This window comes from Elephantulus edwardii, unplaced genomic scaffold (assembly GCF_000299155.1).
Source record: "Elephantulus edwardii isolate Elephantulus edwardi_28Jun2011 unplaced genomic scaffold, EleEdw1.0 scaffold00009, whole genome shotgun sequence".
NCBI lineage: Eukaryota > Metazoa > Chordata > Mammalia > Macroscelidea > Macroscelididae > Elephantulus > Elephantulus edwardii.
In genome coordinates, this window is record NW_006399759.1 from 10,564,226 (window position 1) to 10,577,934 (window position 13,709).

Sequence of the window (13,709 nt, forward strand, 5' to 3'; positions counted from 1 at the left end):
GGGCAGGGAGAAAAGTGCAACAATGAATGAATGGAAATCCAAAATCTTTGTAAATGTTCATTGAAATTAATAAAATAAAGATGACTTGATGCCATAATTAAAAGTACTGATTCTCCACCTCCAATAAATTATATGCATAAGTTGAGAATCAGAGTAATAATTCTTGTAGTAGTAATGTACTTTTTTCTATGTTTGAGGATTTGTATGACTCATACAAAGGGTTATATATTCAATGCGTAGTTAATTATTCAACCAACATGTTAAACAGGTTTCTAAACAAAATTAACTCTTTCTGGTTTTCACCTGACTACTTGAGAAATTGCTGTGTTACTGTATTTTTATAATAGCTTAGACATTTATTTTCAAGTCCCCACAAGTAAACAGTTGCAGGCAGAAATAAAGAAGTCATAAGCAACACTTAAATTGTTATTCATTCCTCCTAAGAGTAATGTGTGTCACAATAAATGTTGCCTGTGTACAAGATAACATACACATATTCTGTTTTCTGTAGTTTCTTTTTTAAATTTTTAAATTGTTACTTAAGAATCTTTCTCTTTGACGAGAATTCACTCCAGATTTTTAGTTTGATTTTTTGTAACTTATTATCTTCAGTTAGTTAATATCTCTTGTCATTACAACCTAAAGAAAAATGTGTATTTTAAAATTTTTTTAAATTTTAGAGTGTGTGTGTGTGTGTATACTGTCATCAAATCAGATCTCACTGGAGAAGGAGATTGTCCCTCCTTCTCCAGCAGAGCATCTGGTGGATTCTAGCTGTACTCCTCTGGGATTGCAGTGCAGCTTCTTGCCAGTAGGCCACCAGAAAAACGTATATCTTTAATATTATCAAATAGATAAATAGCTCAGAGGATCGTTATATGATATAATTATATAATTAGCCTAGTTAGATAACTTAGGTAACTCTTCAGTTTTTACTTATGATAGTTTGAAATTGTATTCCGATTCTTAACAAATTGAACTACACTGTCATCCACACCAATGAAAAAATAAAAAAACACCCACAGAAGAAAAAAAAACAACCCCAACCCTCCAAGAGTAGGATTAGGATCATTGCCTAAGAGGAATGACATTTTATACACTGATTTCTGAGAAAATCCATTCTTGATGTAAAGCATTCATTATTTTTTTTTCCAGAGAAAACAGCTTTTACTGATGGTTATCTCCAGAAACCAAAAAAGTCGTGTCCCCAATTTCAGTTACCCCAGGATCTTACATAGCTCCATCTGGGGAGGGGCTTATAATTGCCTCTTGGTTTTTGAAGGTCCAAGTCTTTTCCATTCTCTTCTGCAGCCTAACTTAGAAACTCAGTAGCAATGCCATTTTGGTTTCCCCCAGCATTGCCTGCTGCAATTTCGAGTAGGAATGGAAGGGGAAAGAGGAAGCAGTTAGATGAGTAAGAAACCTTATTTATCAAAGGCCCCTCAGTTCTTCCTCAGTGATTTGATCCTTCATTTATTGCATTTCTCTTTGTGCTGGATCACACCTTTCTGAATCAGATTTGGGATTTCTACTGCCAGCCATGGACCTAGCCCAAGAGCCATGAGATGAGCTAGTCCAAACTTTGGTGCATTCCTGGCCCATAAAGGCTTGAAGTGATCAGTCAGGCATATTTTCCCACCCCTATATATCTTTGCTGTCTTTCCATCCAGTTCAGAGACTGCAATTTCTGGAGCAGTAGTGGGATATGTGACAGGAATATCAAACTCGATGTCAGACTCATATTTGAGGAGGTCATGGATGTACCAGCATTTTCCAAACCACCGAGTCCCTTCTTTGTTGGACTCTAGTCAGAACCAATCATTGTCCACATTCTTGTTCTCCACATACTGTATAAGGGACTGGTATTCCTCCTTTAGTCGCTGCACCCATAACTCACGATCTCAGGGTCCAGCGTTAGTCTTCAGGACAGGGTTCTCTGACATCACCTGCTGGGGGCTTCGTCTACCATCTTGGACCTGGGAGCAAGCACATTCATTATTATTTTTAAAAGTAAGTTCGTACATTGGAAGGAATGGCATCCACTTCTAAACCACATGCCTCTGGAAACTCTATGAACTTGGAGAAATGACAATAGTTATAGAAAGGCTTCAGGCTTTTTGTTCATATGATCGCTCTGAGTTGTGCTCAACTCGATGGCAATCAACAACACATAAAAATAATAAAATTTGGTTGTCTTTGGTATTAGTCATTACCACCATAGAGATTTTTGTATCGCACACTCGGTGTTAAATGTTTGAAAAGCTGATCCCAGAAAGTATGGCTCTACTAGGACCAATATTTTAGTTGAGTTTTAGAGTTTCCCATTAGTTCTAAGACAACAAGCAATCATAACAACTACCAATTGTTGAGAATGTTCTATATTCTGAGACACTAATAAGTGGTTTACATTGCAATATGTTTAAAAACGTAATGAGTTGCATTACATTGATTGCTGCCTACAGAAAAGGTTATGTTCAAATATAATCCTCTTTACAGAAAAATGCTTTCATTATTCAAACCATAATTGTCTTGCATGAAAACCTGGGGATAATTTCTGACTCTCCCTCTTCCCCGCTTCCCGAGTCCAGTGATCTCTGAGAAGGCTTTTCACATTTCTCTCCTTATTGCCACTGATTTGACGGCACCTAACAACAGCAACAACAGTGTGCTTGTTTGTCTTTTTCACTTACTTCTTTGGCCATCAGTAAATGTATCTCGAGTTCCTTAGTCTGAGGTAAGAAGAGGTACAAAGGGGAAAAAGGATAATTCTAACTGGTTACGTGCTATCAAGTTGACTACAACACATAGCGACTCTATGGACAACAGATCTGATGCCTGCCCTATCCTGTGCCATCTTCACCAACTCCGACATACTTGAGCCCATTATTAAAATCACTGTGTCAGTTCATCTTGTTGAAGATCTTCCTTTCTTACACTGATTCTCTACCTTTCCAGTCATGAAGTCCTTTTTCAAGGTCTAGTCCCTCCTAACAATATGCCCAGAGTATGTGGGAAGAAGCTTCACCATACTTGCTTCTGAGGAGCACCATAGTTTCATTTTCTCCAAGATTTTCATTTGTTCTTTTGACAATTGATGGTACATGCAGTCTTCTTCAACACCATTGTCCTTGGTCATCCTTAGTCATTGTCTGACTTTCAGATGCATGCCAAGTATTGAAAAGACTATGGCTTGGATCAGGAGAACTTTGGTCTTTAAACTGACATCATTGCTCTTTAGCACTTTGGAGAGCTTCTTAATACTTAGGTTTTCCCAATGCAGCGTGTCTTTGGATTTCTTGACTGCAGGTACCAAGGACATTGATTATGGATTCCAGTAAGAAAAAATCTTTGAAAATTTAAATTCTTTTCCCCTATTGGCCCAGTGGTGAGGATTTTTAATATTTTGATGTTGAGGTATAATCCTTATTGAAGGCTACAGTCTAATTTTTTGCAGCAAATGTTTTAAGTCCTCATCACTTTCGGCAAGCAAGATTTGTCATCTGCATAAACAGATTATTGGTGAGTCTTGCTCTGATATCCTGATGCCACATTCTTCTTCACAAAGCCCAGCCTCTCAGCATACAGATTGAATATCTATGGAGAAAAGATAACAGTCATAAGAAATACCTTTCCCCTACCTTCCATGGTGATTTTAATGAAAGTTTGCAGAAAGAGTGGGTTTTAATTCATTCATCAATACATATTTTCCTCCCCCACCTCCCCAGTTCACTTGGTAATGTATGTATGTATGTATGTATGTATGTTCTGTTCCAGATTGTTAATTGTCATATATATACTATCTGGTCATCCATTCCTTTCAGATGGTCCTTTCAATCTCTTATTTTAGTCTAATGTTCATTATCAATCCATTCTTTTCCTGCTCTCTCCTTTCTTGTGTCCATCATATTTTTATAACAGTGATCTTATGTAGTATTTATCTTTTTTGTGACACTATTTCATTCAGCATGTCTTCCACACCTTGTATGTGTGAAGTGTTTTACAAGTTCATTGTTTTTCAGTGCCGAGTAATAGTCCATTGTGTGATGTACCAGTTTTTCTATCCAGTTTGTTTATGGGAACCTGAGCTGCTTCCATCTCTTTGCTATTGTGAGTAATGCAGCAGTAGACATGAGAGTGCATAGATCTGTTTGCATCTTAGTCTGGTTTCCTTAGGGTATATTCACAGTAGTAGACACTGAAAAAAGAAAACCAGACCCTATTAACTATTTTAAAATTAGCTTTTCTAATTATACTTCCAGTTTTTGTATTTCTGCTTAACTTTTTCTGCAGTATTTTTGGCACAAGTAGTTTATATTTTAGTAAGGCCAATTTATTTGAAGTGTACACATTTATTTGCTGAAACAGGAGGATCCGAAGCACTTGCTGCAAAAGGTCAAGGACTGCAGCCTTAGTAATGAATTGAAGATCAACATAAAGAAAACTAAGATTCTCACCACTGAACCAATTGGCAGCATCATGATAGACAATGCAGAGATTGAGATTGTTAACAACTTCAGTTTGCTTGGTTCCACCATCAACAACTTGTTGATGACACAACCCTTCTCGCTGAAACTGAGGAGGACCTGAAGAAGCATTTGCTGCAGAAGGTCAAAGGCTACAGCCTTTAATATGGATTGAAGCTGAATATCAAAAAAACAGAGATTCTCACCACTGGGCCAATAGACAACATCGTGATGGATGGTGAACAGATTGAGATTGTAAACAGCTTTAGTTTGCTTGGCTCCACAGTCAACACGTTTGGCTCCAGCAGCCAGGAAATCAAAAGGCGAATTGCATGGGGAAAGTCTGCTGTCCGGGACCTCTCCAGAGTAATGTTGTCAATATGGAGACTAAGGTATGCTTGGTCCAGGCGTGGTCTTTGCAGTTACTTGCTATGCATCAGAAAGCTGGACAAAGGATTATAGTAGTAGAAGCCTTTGAGCTGTGGTGCTGGAGAAGGAAATTGAATATACCATGGAGAACAAATAGGTTCGGCCTGGAGGTGAAACCGGGCTACTCCTTGGAGGCAAGGATTCTGAAAGCGGCCCATCTAGCATATTTTGGGCATGTTGTAAGGAGTGACCAGTTCTTGGAGAGGAATATCATGCTTGGGAGGGTGGAAGGACAGCATAAGAGAGGAAGTCCCTGGAGGAGATGAACTGATTCAGCCTCTGTGGTAATTAGGGGTAGATGTGTCAGAGACAGTAAGGTTGGCACAGGATAGAGTAGGGTTCAGAGCTGTTTTACATAGGATTGCTATGAGTTCCATGCAACTCAACGGCACATAACAAGTTTGTGATTATTTGAACTCTACTTAAAAATAGTTTCAGGAGTCATGATTTTAAACTTTATCATTCTCTAGAGGAGGGTGCCCTGGTAGCACAGTAATAAGGAACTGTGCTGTCAGCCTGAAAGCTGTTTAAATCCACTAGCTGCTCCATAGGAGGTAGATGAGCCGTTTCCTCCAGTGCAGTTTATAGCCTGAAAACCTGCTAGAAGGTCAGCTATGTGTTGTTTAACTTGATGACACATAACAACGACATTTTGTAGATATTAATTAGGATACTTTTTAGTTATTATATTGTATCTGATTCACTTTACAGGTTGTTTTGTTGCTGTTGGAATGGGCCCATACCTGACCCCTGACCCCCTGGTGGGTTTTCAGAGGCAGTTAATTGCACAGGAGTAGATTGCCCATCCATCTTCTCCTATAGAGCAGCTAGTGGACTCGAACCATGTGCCATGGATTACAGCACAGCTTCTTGCCACTAGGCCAGTGGTGTTCTCTGGAGCCCTTTAAATATTAGAAAAGCTTTTATTTCCTTTAAAGGTTTCCTTTTTGTGTCCCTAGAGCCCATAGCAACATAGACAGTACCTAACAAGAAGTGCCCAGCACAGGCTTATGTCCCATAAATGACTGTTGAATGAGTAAAATATGTCAGGTTTGAGGTTGTTCTGGAGTTTTTCGGAACTGATCAGTACACCTTTTCCTTAACTATCACTTTGAAGACCCATAGGCAAGGAAAGGTAAGGAAGGACCTTGAGTATTAGAAGATAGAAATATATAAGAAGGAGCTCTAGTAGGAGGTCCAGAGAATTCTGTGACTACGTTAAAAGTCACACTCCTATACCAATGAAGGAGTTTTGCTTTTAAAGAAGAGCGAACTGGGGGTGGGGGTGGGGTGGGCGGGGAGAAAAGTGCAACAATGAATGGAAATCCACAATCTCTGTAAATGTTCATTGAAATTAATAATAAAAAAAATAAAGCTAGATTTACAAATTTAAAAAAAATGTCACACTCCATAGGCTCCATGGGAGAAAGATGGACAGTTTGACACTATGGTATTATAGCTGCTCATCTTCCTGATCTCCTTCTAAATAATCTTAAATTTTATGACTTTACAAGCCTCATTTTTATTAGGAGATGGACCTGAGGAGGATTTGAGTGCTTTGACTTTAATTTTGTTTTCCTTGGGATTAGATTAAGTAAAGAAACTAATTTATCCAGCACTTTTTATGTGACAGATGCGTATTAATCCCTGTTTGTATAGTTTTGAGGCTAGCTTTATAGAGGCACATTCACCCTTTCTGAGCATATATTTTGATGTGACAGATGTTTGCAGTCATGCAAATCAAGATCAACATTTCCATCACCTATGTAAGAGCGCTCCTTTGTACCCCATTACATGGCATTAGTTCTTGACAACCACTGGTTTCTGACCCTGTAATTTATCCTTTGCTAAAATGTTGTATACAGCAGTGAATTATTTAATATGTAGCCTTTTGGTTTTGGTTTTATTCACTTGGCAAAAGACTTCAGTCAGATTGCTGCATGTGTGTCTTCTCTTTTATTACTTTACCAATAGTTGTTTAAATGTGTTTTACAGTTTGTTTTCTCACTCTCTGAAGACATTTTGGGTTGTTTCCAGGTTTTGTTGTTCATGACTGAAACTGCCTTAATATATATCAGGGGTCATGTTTTAAGTATGGAAATATGCCTTGATTTCTCTTGGGTAATATTGAAGAGTGCTATTACCATGTTAAATGGTAAATGCTTATTTAACTTCCTTAAGCTGCTAGACTCATCTCCGGAAGTGGCTGTATCATTTTGCTTTTCTACCAGTGATATATGAGAGTTTCAGTTACTCAGCATCCTTGCCAGCAGTTGGCATTGGCAATTGTTTTTATTTCAGACATTCCAATACATTATCTCATTGCGGTTTTAATTTGTATTTTTCTGATGATCAGTTTTATTGAACATTTCCCCCCCACATGCTTAGTTAACAGAGTTTAGGGTTGCTCTAGTGGCCAAGTGGTAAGAAGCTGCATTGCAATACCAAAGGCAGAGCACCAGCTGCTCTGTGGAAGAAGGATGAGCAGTTTCCTCCCATGTGATTGACTTCCTCTGAAAACTTACTGGAGGGTCAGCTGTGGCTTGGTTCCAACTTGACAGCACACAGCAACAGCAGTTAACAATTATGTTTTTAATGTGTTTGTCCATTTTGAGGGGAGGAGCTTTGTTCTTATTATTCAGTTAAGCAGTTCTTCATATTTGCTAAAGACATGTCTTGTAACCCATATACTTTGCAAGTATTTACTCTCAGTAAAAAATCAGTATATTTAATTCCGCATAAGTTTTAAATTTTGATAGATAATTTCTAAGTTTTTATTTTTTAGTTCTGTCCATGTTTTAAAACATCTATTTAGTTTAGCTCCATTTAGAGTTAAATTTTATGTACAGTGCTAGGTTGAAGTACTTTTTCTTTTAATATGCATGTCAAGCACTTCCTATTGAAGTTGATTACTCTTACAGAGGTGTTTTCTGGTACAGTTTAGGAGGCTGGTTTAGGATGCTGGCTCCAGGGAACGCCTTAACTGTTGATTCTGGAGAAAGTCCTGGTTTCCTTCAGCATCTGAGGCCGATGTTCTTTGGCAGTCGCCATATACCTTGGTGTTCTCCTGTGTCAGGAAGTTTCCCAGCATGTGGCACTGGTTACAAAAGATGAGCCCAGCTCCCAGCTCTTTTATCTTGGTAATACTGAGGTTCTTCTTTTGCCTTGCTTTCTCCCCCTTTATCTTTTGTGATATGAAAGGGGCTGCCCCAGGAACACTTGCCTTAACATCAGGGCTCTGAAGAGATTGAGGGTATTGCATTCCATCCTTTTAACAAAATTTTCAATCCATGACATTTATCACTTGACAGTGTATGTGTAGTTTTGTTTCCTCATGGCTAAGTTTAAGGCTCCTAAGATGAACCTATGCATAATTCTAATCCTGCCTTCAACATTTACCAACTGGGTTCTCTTGGGCTACTTACTTAATCTCTCTGTACCTGTTTCCTCCTCTTGAAAATTGTGATGATGATGATAATAATAATAATAACAACAACAATAACAACTTCATAGAATTCTTTTGAGTATTACTTGAAACAATAAGTTTCTAGAAAAGTACCTGTTGTTGATTACCATTGAATTGAGCACGACTCATAGCAACTCTATGAACAAAAAACCTAATGCCTTTGTATAGCTGTTGTTGTTTCTTGAAGTTCATAAGAGTTTCCAGAGGCATGTTGTTTAGAAAGTGGATACCACTTCTGCTTCCAAACCTGTTTTACAGCTGGGAGCTCCACCTAACACTGTCCACATTGGGAAATCATATGGCATTTGATACCCCACTGGAACAAGGTTCAACATCACAGCAAACCCAGATTACCTCTATACAACAAATTGACAAAGAGTGATATACAAAGTAGAAGAATGTTTCTCCAAAATTTAACACTAGTCTCACTTGCAGTGGTTAAGTGTCATCAAGTCAAATAATGACCCTGTGAACAAAAGACCTGAACTCTGTTCTATACTTACCATAATTTCTTTATGTTTATGGAGTTTATAGAGTTTCCAGGGGCATCTGGTTTAGGAAGTGATGTCACTTCTGCTTCCAAACCTGAATTAATCTGGAAGCTGTTCCAAACTCTGTCCATGATGGACAACCATTATGAATATTTGACACAGGTATGGCACAGTGTTCCGCATCACAGCAACTCCAAGTTATTCAGTACAGCAAATAGACAAACAACTGCTGTGCCACTTAAAGAATGTTCATCCTAATATTAATAAATGTGATAAAACCAGTAACACAGACCAAACCAAAACTTTCCGACGTGACCCTCATCAAGATGTGAGAAACCAACTTCGAGAGTGGAACCTCTGTACAGGGGCCTCCAGGTCAGCCTCAGACTCACCCCCTAACTACGGAATTTTAAAGACACACCCAGCAAATGCTGTTGACTATGATAAACCCAGTAGACCCTCTACCCTTGGGTCCTTGCTGGCTAAAACGGGCAAAAGTCTAGCCAGCTGATAGCTGCTTGTGGAGGGGAAAAACCCCAGTAACACAAACCAAACAAAAACCAGAACTTACCTTATGTGACCCCCATCAAGAGGTGAGAAACCAACTTGTAGAGTGGAACCACTGAACAGGAGCCTCCAGGCCAGCCTCAGACTTAACCCATCATTATGGAAAGTGCCTAGCTTGTAGTCAATTTCATGAAATGCTAACTATTGGGGTGGGTTTTTTTTTTTCAGTCTAATGGTCAGAAATTAAAGAACTGGAAAATTTGGCACATAGGACTTCTTTAACATGCGAAGAACAAGGATGTCGCTCTGAAGACTGAGATGTACTCAACTCGAGCCATACTATTTTCAGTTACTTCACATGCTTATGGAAGTTGAACAGTAAATAAAGAAGAATGAAGAAGAATTGACACCTTTGAGTTGTGGTTTTGGTAAAGAATATTGAACTATACCACTGATTGCTTAAAAAAGCAAGCAGACGTATCATGGAGGAAATACAGCGAGGATGCTCTTTGGAGGCAAGGATGATGAGACCTCATTTCACATGCTTTGGGCATGGTACCAGAAAGACAAGTCCTTTGACATCATGCTTTGCCAAGTGGAGCACCAACTAAAAAGAGGAAGTTCTTCAACCAGGTGGATTGACACAGTGACTGCAGCAGTGGGATCAGGTGTACCAATGGTTTGAAGATGTCCCAAGTCTGGGCATTATTTTCTTCTGATGTACGCAGAGTTGTTATGAATTGGAATTAACGCTATAGCACCAAACAGGAACAGATGAAATTGACATTTTTTTCATTATTCAAATGACACAACTGCACATAATAACACAACATTATATTATCACATGCCAGGAAGGACCAGTCCTTGGAAAAGGACATCATGCTTGGTAGGGTGGAAGGACAGCGCAGGAGAGGAAGACCCTGGATGAGATGGATTGACACAGTGACTGGGGTAATAAGGGCAGGAGTGTCCGAGACAGTTAGATTGGGTCAGTAAAGAACAGGGTTCAAAGGTGGCTGTGAGTCACAGGCAGCTCAGCGGCACATACGGTCAACAACAACAGCAGCAGCAATCTTTGCATCATCTTTTTGGATGTAAAGAGTTCAGCATGCAAGTTCTAGAATCAGGGCACCTGAATTCTCATCTCAGCCCTGCCCTTTAAGAACTGTGTGAGCCTCAGCAAATTCTTCTACCATTGTGAATTCTGGCTTACTTGTCCATAAACTAGGGAAAATAATTGTACCTAATTTATGGCACAGTGCTAGGAATCTCTAAATCGCTACATTTAAAGTCCCTGGCATGTTACACAGGCTTAATAACTGAAAGTTTCTTCTATCCTTGTCATTCTTAGTTGTCACTCACTGTTGTTACTCTCTTATTGGTATCATTTCAACCTTGTCATACAAAAGGAAATGAGTTCTATAGCCACACCCTTTCCTTCCTTTACACACATAACTTGACATGATTATCAGTTTATAATAACTGATAAACCAAGCTTTTTTTTCTTTACTATGTAAGTGGTATTTCTTTATTTAGAAAGTATGTAAGTTTAGCTATTTTAGATTCTAATTTCTTCAGTACAACTGTTACTTTATTTTTAACCTTAATCTTAAAGCATCTGTTTAAGAGAGGGCATTTTTAGATTTTCTTTTTAGCCAATCATTTAAGGCTAAAAGAAACTGGTTTCAATCTTTCCAGATATTTAGATTGATAGTACCAGCTTTTCATTGTTAGGCATTCCTGGCAACAACTAAGGCAGATTTGTTTTCTTCTAGGAAGCACATATTTATATGAGTTTAAATACCTATACATGCTTGGCTTCTTATTGGTAGAAATGGAATACACAGAAATGTAATCAGTAGTTACGTGTGTTTATTAGCATGTTGGATTTGTGGGGTTATAAAAGATCTCCTTAGAAAGCTGGGGTAACTATGTGAGACAGACAATAAAAAGATTCTTAAGTGCTTTTTTTTATCAAGTCTCTCTTTTTTCTCTTATTCACTGACATATTTATTTGTCAGTAATTTTTAAGTGTTTGCTCAGTACTGGGGACTCTGCTGATTCTGGGGATACCGTAAAGTTCTTGTCTTAAGGGACACACAGTCTGAAGGGACATATGACTGCACACAATGCCAGTACCTCTCTACAAACTCTTGAGCTAAAGCATGAATTAATCTGACAGATCTAGAAAAAGAAGCCCGTTATTTGACTTGGAGGTATCAGGCACAACTTCTGAGGAGGTGACACCTCCTGTGGACCTTGATAGACAACATTTGTAGTGAGAGGAGAATGATGTGAGTGGCCATCCAGGAAAGGAATGCAGGGTGAGATGGAAGGAAGTGTGCATAATAAATTCTTAAGCATTTCCTTTCTGGAGATAGCATTATGTTAATAGCACAGTTTATATTTTTCTTCTCATGAAGTTTGTTGTATGATCAATGTTTCAGGAACTTTTCACAGTACATTATTTATTCAAAGGGAAAATTTGACTTCTTTAAGAGATCTGTATTTTTATATTCAGAATATCAGTATAGATGCATCTCCTTTATGTTTTATTGCTTAGCATTTTTAAGTCTTAAAAAATAGTACTGGATAAGAGAAAAAAAATAGTACTGAATGAGGATGTGCAGGGAGAGGGAGGATTAATCACGGGGCTGTACAATTTGATGGGCAGGGGAGTGAGGGAAATTGAAAGAATCTGATTTCAAAAACAACATATTCAAATTTTGTAAGTAAACTAGTATAAAATTTTAAAAATACTGATAAACTAAAATATATGTCAGAGTAATCAAAGAGACAATGTGGTACAGTAATTTAGAACATAAACTATGGAACAACATTAAACTTGAGATAAGATTATAAATAGAAATTATAATTGCTGTGTGATCTTAATCTAGGTTATTGATGCCTAGATATCCCTCACCCCCACCTCGTATTATTGAATATGTAACACCTAGCCCACAGAGTAAAAATGCAATGTTGTGATGCTATTAATACTTAGTATGGTCCCAGATCCAAAGTAATTATAGTAAATAATAGTTATTGCTTCTACTAACTATTACTGTGTTGTTACTATGGCTTAATCTTGTTAGACTTTAAATAAATTATAAGGTTGTTTCTCTGAAACAGAAAGTAAGACTTTTGAAGGAAATGTATGTACAATAACTCACTCACACATTGCAGTCTAGTCAGAACCGCCTCATAGCTGACCCACCAGTGTGTTTTCAGGGGCTGTAAATCTCATGGAAGGAGATGGCTCATCTTTCTCCCTTGGAGTGGGATTCAAACTGCCAGAGAGGCACCACCTTGAGTTAGCAGTGCACCTTCGTACATTACCTGAGCTCCCTGTGAGATAAAAGAGGTTTTAAAAAGTTCTTTATTTATTTGAGGAAAAAATGGGTCTATGATGCAATTCATTCACCTTTGAGTACACTAGAGTTGAAAGGTCTATGTAGTTTCATTAAGGAGCCCTGATGACAGTGGTTAAATGCTTAGTTCTCAACCCCAGTAGTTGGTACATGAGAGAAAGATACGGCATTCTGCTTCCATAAAAATTTACTGCCTTGGGTTTCCTCAGAAAGCTGAACATAAATATTCTTATGCTCCGGCTATTCCAGTGCTAGGAATATAACCCAAGGAAAATAGAACGGACAAATGGAAATTTGTATACCTATGTTCATATCCTTGGAAGGAGGAGTGGCATCCACTTCCATAATAGCTTGCCTCCGGAAACCTTATGAACCTGGAGAGAGGATGAAAGGCACCTAAGCATCGAGGACTCTCCTTCATAGGGTCGCTCTGAGTCGCCTGCGACTCGACGGCACTTAACAACAACAACAGCATGTTCATAGCAGTGTTATTCACACTAGGAAGAAAATGGAAATAGCCCAGAGGCCCATCAACACATGAATGGACAGTAAAATTGTGATACATTCACACTAGGGAGTACTATGCAGAACTCAGGAGCAATGATTTGGGGGAAAACCCAACTATATAATGTGGGAGAGGCTAGAGAGTATTATACTCAGTGAACTAAATCAGTATCTTAAGGACAAATACTGCATAAAACCATTATTATAAAATAGAATGGTAATGAGTAAGATGTGTAATAGAAGTCCAAAGGAGTGGGACAGTGGGGCAGCATAAGGAGGGGGGAAATTACAGAGTTTGGGGGAGAAGTGAAGCAATTAGAAACGATCTAGTGGGGATTTGAAAAGATGGGGTGATAGTAGGCGTAGATCAGTGGGGATTAATTTTATAAAACACAGTATATGGTAATATCATATGCAACACAGTGTGAATGAAGGAATGTGTGAAACACAACATAAATGAATGAAATGAATTTTGTATACA

The 13,709-nt window shown here is 38.3% G+C and overlaps 1 protein-coding gene and 1 pseudogene across 1 annotated transcript in view; one reads left to right on the plus strand and one right to left on the minus strand.

Moving 5' to 3' along the window:
- ITSN2 (intersectin 2) overlaps positions 1–13,709 on the plus strand; it is a 137,708-nt gene that overhangs the window by 2,221 nt on the left and 121,778 nt on the right. The gene's annotated exons all lie outside the window — the stretch shown is intronic.
- LOC102845755 lies at positions 1,470–2,024 on the minus strand (annotated as a pseudogene).